This window comes from Myotis lucifugus, unplaced genomic scaffold, assembly GCF_000147115.1.
Source record: "Myotis lucifugus unplaced genomic scaffold, Myoluc2.0 scaffold_0, whole genome shotgun sequence".
In the NCBI taxonomy this organism is placed as follows: domain Eukaryota; kingdom Metazoa; phylum Chordata; class Mammalia; order Chiroptera; family Vespertilionidae; genus Myotis; species Myotis lucifugus.
The window spans coordinates 14,910,658-14,920,633 of NW_005871048.1; the positions used below are offsets into that span (position 1 = coordinate 14,910,658).

At 36.6% G+C, this 9,976-nt stretch overlaps 1 pseudogene; it reads right to left on the bottom strand.

Annotated features, from left to right (window-relative positions):
• LOC102435057 overlaps positions 1 to 2,031 on the bottom strand; it is a 43,461-nt pseudogene extending 41,430 nt beyond the window's left edge.
• Between the last annotated feature and the right edge of the window lie 7,945 nt (positions 2,032 to 9,976).

Consider the following 9,976-nt stretch of genomic DNA (forward strand, 5'->3'; position numbering starts at 1 on the left):
CCCCAGCTGGCAGCCAGATGGAAGTCCCCAGCCAGCAGCCGGAAGGCCCCGATCGGCCCTGTTGCTGGTCAGGCCTAGGGACCCTACCCCTGCACGAATTTTGTGCACTGGACCTCTAGTTTCACAAAATATGTAAATCAAATCATTGTGCTGTGCAGCTTAAACTCATGTGTACATCAATTATATCTTTTTTTTTTTTTAAATATATTTTATTGATTTTTCACAGAGAGGCTGATACATGAAGAGTTGATAGAAGGTTTGCCAATTAGGTCATGAGCTGTTACATAATATGACAGTTTACCACTGGGGATGTGCCCACAACCCAGGTACATGCCCTTGACCGGAATCGAACCCGGGACCCTTGAGTCCGCAGGCCGACGCTCTATCCACTGAGCCAAACCGGTTTTGGCCATCAATTATATCTTAAATAAACAGGAGAAAAAGAATTAAATACAGTTTTTATCAAGTAGCTGATACATGAAGAGTTGATAGAAGGTTTGCCAATTAGGTCATGAGCTGTTACATAATATGACAGTTTATCTAAGTATCTTATAAAGTAATAATGGCACAAGGGATATAGATGCTGGTAGCTCTCATTACAACTCCCACACTTATGCTGGGTATTACAGCCTAAAGCCAAACTCTTGAATGCTTCCCAGCTTCCTTATTTAGTTGATCACCAACCAACTGTTAAGTAGAAATGATAAGCAGAGGTGGGGTGGTCTAATGGCCCAGACCATGGGGGTAGAAATAGGAAAAGTGGAGGTCCAGTCCAGGTTCAGCCAGCTTGCTGTGTGATTGGACAGACAGCAAGACTCTTTGGACCCATCAGATTCCAAATCTGTGAACGGGAAATGATGATCCCTGCCCTCTGTGCCTCTGATGAATATGAGATTAAACCATGATGACTAAAGTGAGAAGACATTGCAGTTGGAAGGTGCTATTTCTTTTCTGATTGGCCATAAATAATTGCAGTTTACCCTTCTTTCTTGATCAGTGCAGACTCTCCAAAAAGGTATTTTTAAAATCATTAACTAATGGTATTAGCTATCAAATACTATGTAACAAATGTTCACAAACTTAGGGGAGTAACTGTTCTTTTTATTATTAATGTTCAATCACACAAGCAATATATGAATACTAATATTTTTTCTTCATAAAAATTAAATTAGAAAATAGAGTGGTTCCCTTTGGTTAGTCCCTTCCTAAAGATTTTTGCTATCAATTTGTTGTGTATTCTTCCATACATTTTCTATGTATTTGTATACAAAAGTTTAGATTCATAGATTATATATGTATATCATATACTAGAGGCCTGGTGCATGAAATTCGTGCATGGGGGGCGGGGTCCCTCAGCCCAGCATGCACCCTCTTGCAATCCAGGACCACCGGCTCCTAACCACATGCCTGTCTACTGGCTTGATCGCCACCTAACAGCTCCCCTGCTGGCCTGATGGCCCCCAACTGCCCTCCCCTGCCAACCTCATGGCTCCCAACTGCCCTCCCCTGCTGGCCTCATGGCCCCTAACCTCCACTGCCTCAGCTCCCACCACCATGGCTTTGTCTGGAAGGAAGTCAGACGGTCAGAAGATGTCCGGTCTCCTGGTCTAATTAGCATATTACCCTTTTATTAGTATAGATATGTATTTATGTATAATATATTTATACATATTACAAATATGTATGTTGATAATTATATATTCATAAATATGTACTTATAAAATATATTATACATATATTTATATTATATTTATGTTTGTGTGTTTTCTGGTGGGTTCATTACTTTTTTCTTTATAAATTCTAATATATGGTGTATGCCATTCTTTGATTTGCTTTTTTTGCCCTTACTGCACTATATTTGATAGTCTGGACATAAAAATATTAATTTAGGTAATTTCTAAAAATGAAAGCTTCCAATTATTTACTATTATAAATACTTCCATGATTACAAAATTTTTCCTATACTTACCTCTTTGTAAATACATACAAGTATTTTTCCGTACTGTTATAGACACTTGAAATCAAGGTCATGTTAGACATCTTACCAGTCTGTATTAGGGATGTGGCAAAGCCAGGGGGTGACAGAGTCTAGGAAATCAAGGCAAGGTGAAAGAGTAAAGGGCAGTCTTAAGAATAATCTGGACCCTGGAACTTAAATCTTGAGTTCCAGGAAGATGGTAGGGATGTAAAAAGGGAACCTGTGAACACAGACACATTGAGCTGATTATTTCCTTCCCCAATCATTAATGAAATCCAGCCTAGATCACCTTCAGTTTCTTCATTTCCAGTCAGGTCCTTGAGAGGAAGTGAAAGTATTAAGAAGGCTCCCATGTGGGTACCGCAGCAGGAGGTAGGCTCAGTACCTGCAGACAACCAAAGCAGACTTAATAGCTGGAGAGATGGTATGAATTGAACTCTTCGTATAACAGCTAAAATATTTGATCTCAAATCATTTTTTTCTTAAATCATTTTTATAGCAAGTGATTTCTCTTTTTCTGCATTTGTCCACATGCTTACTCCCTTTTCCTTTTATAAGTGAGCTTTTTATACTTAGCAATATATCTGGAAATCATACCACACAGAGAACTTTCTCATTCTTTTTTATCTGTATAGAACTCAGATGGAGTTCTTATTATATTTTATTCAATCATTCCTTTGTAGAAGCTTTCATTGCTTTTCAATATCTTTCAGTAACAAATAAGTAACCCTGAAAATGTACATTTTCATTTTGGGGAGGTATAGCTTTACAGTAAATTACTAGATGTGGGATTGCTGGGTCACATAGTAAATGCATTATCTATTTTTTTGTTTAATATTGCCAAATTCTCCTCCAAAAAGGCTATTTATACCAGTGTATTTCCACTGGAAATTCATGAGAGTGTCTATTTCCCTATTATCTAGCCAAAATATGTTGTCACACTTTTAATGTTCCTTAACCTCATGTGTGAGAAATGGTATCTCAATGTAGTTTTAATTTCTATCTAAGTGGATATGAGTGAGGGTGAAAAATTTATCCCGTACTTAATGTCCATTTTAATATTTTAAATACATTTTGTGTCATTTCTTTTGCCCATTTTTATATCAAGTTTTTGTTTGTTTGACTTCATTCCATCCATTTTAAGAGGTTTTCACATATTAGGGGTATTAATGCTATGTTGCAAATATTTTCTTCCAGTGTCAGTTGTCTCCTAAGTGTGTTTATGGGTTTTTGCTTTACTATGCAGGTTTTTAATTTTTTTATTTGGACACATTTATTAATCTTATATTCTAAGATCTCTAGGTTTTTAATCATAAAAACTTTCCTACTCCCAGGTTATAAATTTATTAACCTATGTTTTCTTTTAGTACTTATTCAATTTCCCCTTTTTTTTACATTTAGATTTTTATACATTTAGAGTTTATTCTTGAGTTTCATCTGAGGTATGTACTTAGTTTTGTCATTTTCTAAGCAGCAAACCTGTTGCTCAGAACATTTAAAGAGTGTTTCCCCCTCAGAGATTTGAGATGTCTCCTTTATCATATACAAAATTTTCATATGCATGTGAATCTGTTTCTGGTCTTTATATTCTACTAGAGGCCCAGCTCACAAAATTTGTGCGTGGGTACAGTCCCTAGGCCTGCCTGTGATCAGGGCCATCTTCCCCAGCTGCCTGCAACCAGCCCCACCCCCCGCCGCCACCCACCCCTGGTTCCCTGTTTGCCATCGGGGGATCGGAGCCTAACAGCTGGGGAAAGGGACCAAGAGGTCAGCCATTCCCGCCCGCTCGCCGGCCCCGCCCCTGCCACCAGTTGCCCTCTGTGTGTGGGGCAACCGGCAGGGCGGGGGCCTTGGCCTGGTGCCACCCGCATCCCCCACAACCCCCAGTTCCCTGCTCACCATCAGGCAATCAGAGCCTGCCCGCTGGGGAAAGGGACCAAGAGGTGGTCAGTGCACCTCACAGTAACTGGTAGAGCGGTTGTTCTGGTCATTCCACCATTAGGGTCAATTTGCATATTACCCTTTTATTATATAGGATTCTGTTTGTTTGTTCATCTATTTGTGCTCTGCCCTTAGGTTGTTTTAGTTTCAGAGGCTTTATAATATATGTTAATGTCTAGCAAGATGAGGTGTCCCTAATAGAGTCTTTGTTTCAGTTATGTCCTGGCTTGCATGTTTGCTTTTCCATGTGAACTTCAGTATTAACTTGTCTAGCCGCATAGAACCTTGTGGGTATTTTTATTGGCATTGCAACAGCTTTATAAATCAGTAGGGTGAACTAACATCTTTGTGATCTTGAGTCATCCTATCCAAGAACAGAAAATGTCTTTCAATTTCTTCATTTATACCAGTGGTTCTCAACCTTCTGGCCTTTTAAATACAGTTCCTCATGTTGTGACCCAACCATAAAATTATTTTTGTTGCTACTTCATAACTATAATGTTGCTACTGTTATGAATCATAATGCAAATATCTGATATGCGGGATGGTGTTAGGTGACCCCCATGAAAGGGTCGTTCGACCACAAAAGGGGTCGCGACCCACAGGTTGAGAACCGCTGATTTATACCCTTTCATCTTTCAGAAGTGGTTTGAAGTTTTTCTTTGATCTATAAGGGTTTTTGCATATTTTAAATTTTTGCTGCTGTGCATTTAATCTTTTTCATTGCATTTGAAAGAGGGATTTTTCTCCTACCACTATATCCTGTAATTGGTTATCATTTGAATAAATAAAGATTATTAACTTCTGTATATTAATTTTGAATCTAACTTAATATTCTATTGATAACTTACTGAGTTCTTTGAGTGTTATTGTTACTATGCGAGTGTTTTCTAGGTATACAAAATATTGTGTACAAATATAGGTAGCTTTACATTTTTAAACCACTTTTTATGTCTCTAATGGATTTTTCTTGTCTAATTGCATTGGCTAATAAAATGGTATAAAGTAGAATAGGTTAAAGATTGTGGACATTTTTGCTTTGTTCTTAGTCTGAGTAGAAATATCTTTAGGGTTTATTTGTTAGGTAAATTTAATTTGGTTTATATATTTGATCATGTTAAGAGAGCATTGATCATTCTTGTTTCCTTGAGGATTTGGGGGTGGGGGGGTAGTCTGAAAGGGGTGTTAATGTTTGTCAAAGGATTTTTCAATGTCTATGGAGATAATTTCATGTGTTATTCCTTATATCTATTAATATGGTATATTATGTTAATAATTCCCTAATACTGAATCAACGTTGCATTTACATAATACATCCCATCCAATCATGGTGTGTTATTTCTTTCTTTTTTAAAACTTATCTTTATTGTTGAAAATATTACAGGTGTCCCCTTTGTGTGTTTTTTTCCCATTGACCCTTCTCCACCCTGCACCTGCCCCGCCCAGGCCTTCACCACACTATTGCCTATGTTTATGGGCTATGTATATATGCATATAAGTTCCCCAGTTAATCATTCCCCAGTAATTGTTTTATATTGTCTATCAGGCTCAATTATATTTGCTATACAAAAATAATTAGGAAGCTTTTCTTCATTTGTAGTGCTCTGGAACAATTTATGGAGCATGGGGGCTATCTCTGGTGTTTGAGTACTTCTTAGAATTCTCCTGTGAAGCCCTCTGGCCCATGGTTCTGTGGGCTGGCTCCTTGACAACTTTTTCAATTTCTTCTACTAAAATTAGTCTGTTTAAGCTTTAAATTTCAAATGGCATTTTCCATAGACTTTCGTTAATCTCTTTTTCACTAGTAAAGTATTCAATTTATTTAAGTTTTCAAACATATTTGCATAGAACGCTGCAAAGTGGCCTCTTACACCTTCTAAAATTTCTTTTGTTTCACTGTGTACCTCTTGTCATTTTTTATTTTGTATGTTTTTTTCTTTTCCTTTTGCTTATTGATAAAATTATCTTGTGGTTTGACAATTTAGTTAATCTTTCAAAATTATTTCTAATCTGTTTCTCTACTTTATTAATTCTGATTTTATCATTATTATTTCCCTTTTATTCCTTCTCTCTGCTTAATTTGTTTTCTGTAAGCTTGATATTTAATTAATTTATTTTAATTCTTTTTTGTTTATACTGTGAAATTTCCACTGATCAGAGTTTTAAATGTAATCATAGATTACAAGATGTAGTGTTTTGTTATCATTATTTCAGTTTTTATTTCCTTTTTTATCCAAGACCTATTCAGTAGAAAATGTTATTGATTTTTTGGTGAAAGGGCCTTTAGTAATGTTTTAAAATTAATTTCTAGTTTTATTGGTAGTGATTGAAGAGTACTGTTCATAATATTTCTGCTTTGTAGAAAAAGTGTCAACTTTCTTATATAATATAATAGATTCCCAGTGCATGAAATTTGCGCATGGGTAGGTTTCCTAGGCCTGACAGGCAAGCAGGGCCAATCAGGACCTTCTAGCTGCTGGCCAGGGCCACCCTTCCCTGGCTGCAGGCTGCCACCTGGGGCCTTCCTTCGTTCCCTACCACTCCCTGGTGGTCAGCACATGTCATAGTAAGCGATCGAACTCCCGGTCTCCCAGTCGAACTCCTGAGGGGACAATTTGCATATTAGGCTTTTATATATATAGATGATCAGCATTTGTGAGCATTTGAGATATATATATTTAATGGTATATTGAGAAGATCTGGTCTCTAGTATTAGGATATAACATTTCATATATACCCATCAAATCTACATGATCATTTATGTTGTTTAGCTCTTTAATATTACTACCTATTTTTGTCCACTTTACTTGACTTATATTATACTATGAATGGCATGTTAAAATTTCCTATTGCCCTGACCGGTTTGGCTCAGTGGATAGAGCGTCGGCCTGCAGACTCAAGGGTCCTGGGTTCGATTCCAGTCAAGGGCATGTACCTCGGTTGTGGGCACATCCCCAGTGGGGGATGGGCAGCAGGCAGCTGATCGATGTTTCTCTCTCATCGATGTTTCTAACTCTCTACCCCTCTCCCTTCCTCTCTGTAAAAAATAAATAAAATATATTTTTTAAAAAAATTTCCTATCATTAGTTTATATCTATTACTTTGCATCTTGGATACTTTGGTTTTTAAAAGGTCATTGCTGTGTTATTTGTTGCATAGATATTCATAAATGTCTTATTTTTTGGTAAATTTTGACTCAACAATTAAATGTGCCTTTCTATACATGAGTTTATTCTTGTGTAAATAAATACATAAATAGAAAAACTATCCTAATAATATTTCAAGTAGTAATTTAAAAGGAAATATAGAAATGGGGAATTACCACTGGGCACACATCACAGTAAAAATTTTTGCAAGCAAGATACACCAATGAATACTAAAATTAGTGGGTAAAAATTTGAGGGTAAATAGAATTTGCAGTTTCAAAGTATCTTTTTCAAGATACTAATGTTAACTATTAAAAAAAAGATAATTTTCCAGAAGAGAAACTCAGCAGACATCATTTTCATTAAGTAACTAAGATGAACATCACCAGTAAAAAAACATAACAACATGAGAAATCCCTTTAAAAAAAAGAAAGACAATACCATTTTTGTCAATTTCTTGCTAAAACACATAACCTCATTTCAAGTATGAGAAAATATAAGATAAATCCAAATTAAGGGACAAACTACAAAATAACTGATCAGTTCTCTTAAAATAAAAAAAACTGGAATTTTGCAACTAAATGTAATGTAAAGATCCTGGATAATATCTGGTAACAGAAAAAGATGGTGAAATTCAAATAAATCTGTAGTTTAGTTAATATTATTTCCAATGTTATTTTCTGTACTTGTCAATTTTACTATGGCTATAGAAGATGTTAACATTATAGGAGAGAGATAAAATAAAAATTATGTATTTTTAAAGACTTTTAAGTAACAGTTTTAGATTTACCAAAAAATTAAGCTGCTAGTATAGTTTCCATATACTTTCCCACCTCCTTCCAGTTTCCCATTAATTTGCATTAGTGTGGTACATTTGTTACAATTAATGAACCAATCTTAATGCATTACTATTAACTAATGTCCATACTTTACATTAACTTCATTTTGTGTGCGTGTGTGTGTGTGTGTGTGTGTGATACAGTCTACACTGAGTGCCCAGATTATTATGACCACCTGACATTTGTAGGCAAATTAGCTATAATTTCATGCTGAAGTTGCTAGAGGGTCAGACCATTATAAATAGGGAAGCAGGTTGTTTACCACGATAGTAGAAGTGATTTTTTTCTGAAGATATGGGTAAACAACGCGATTTAACAGCCTTTGAATGTGGGATATATTTGAACATGAGTGGCCAGATTATTATGACCACCTGACATTTGTAGGAAAATCAGCCGTACACTGCATCGTATGGGATATGGAAGCCGAAGGCCTGTTCGAACACCTTTGCTGTCTGCAGTTACCAAGACAAAATGTCTCCAATTCACACAGGAACACAAGGATTGGACAGTTGAGCATTGGAAAAAAGTCATGTGGTCCGATGAATTACGTTTCCATTTGCATCATGCAGATGGCAGAGTGAGAATTTGGCGGAAACAGCATGAAAGCATGCACCCCACATGCATCAGTACAACCCTTCAAGTGGTGGGGGCAGTGTTATGGTTTAGGGCATGTTTTCCTGGCATGATTTGGGCCCTTGAATTTGTGTGGAACAACGTCTGAATAGCACAACATACCTAAGTATTGTTGCTGATCAAGTTCATCCTATCATGTTGATGGCGTATCCCAGTGGGGAGATGGCTTCTTCCAACAAGACAATGCGCCATGCCATGGTGCTCGTATTGTGCAGGAGTGGTTTCAGGAACATGAGGGAGACTTTACCTTGCTTAGGTGGCCCCCACAATCACCAGATCTCAATCCAATTGAGCATTTGTGGGAAGAAGTCAAAAGAGCCATCAGGCAGCCGGTTCCACAACCATCAAATCTCACAGAACTGGACAGTGCTATTCATCAGGCATGGTGTCAGATTCCTCGCATCACCTTTCAACATCTCGTGGAGTCAATGCCAAGAAGAATCGCCGCAGTATTGAAGGCAAAAGGTGGCCCAACGAAGTACTGATGGGGTGGTCATAATAATCTGGCCACTCAGTGTATAAGTCTTAATGAATGCATATGTAGTGTACCCACTATTATAGTATCATACAGAATAGTTTCACTGCCCTAAAAATCCCATGTGCTCCAACTATTTGTCCCTCCCCTCTTTCCCACTTCTTGAACCCTGGCAACCACTGATCTTTTCAGTGTCTACAGTTTTGCCTCTTCTAGAATGTCTTATAGTTGTCTATTCTTGAATGTCATAAAATACGTAGCCTTTTCAGACTGATTTTCTTCACTTAGCAATAAACATTTAAGCTTTTCCATGTCTTTTTGTTACTTAATAGTTCATTTCTTTTTTATCACTGAATCATATTCCATTGTATGGAGGTACCACAGTTTGATTTTTTCATTTACTTATTAAAGAACATCTTCATTGCTTCTAATTGTTTTGCAATTATGAATAAAGCTACTATAAATATGTGTGTGCAGGTTTCTGTGTGGACATAATTTTTCAATTTAATTGAATAAATACCTAGGAGCATGATTGCTTGATTGTATGGTAAGACTACGTTTAGTTTTTCCAGAAAGTGCCACACTTTCTTCCCAAGTGGCTGTACCATTTTGCATTCCCACCAGCAATGGAGAGTTCCTGTTGCTCCACATCCCCATCAGCATTTGGTGTTGTCACTGTTTTTTATTTTAACCATTTTAATAGGTATGTCATGGTATCTCATTGTTGTTTTAATTTGCAACCCCTAATAACATATGATGTTCAGCATCTTTTCATATACTCATTTGCCATCTTACATATGTTTTTGGGTAAGACGTTTGAGTGTCTATTTAGATCTTTGCCCACTTTTTAATTGGGTTATTTTCTTATTAAGTTTTAACAGATCTGTTTTTTTTGTATATTTTGGATTCAAGTTCTTAATCAAATAAATGTTTAGCAAATGTTTTCTTTCAGTCTTTGACTTTT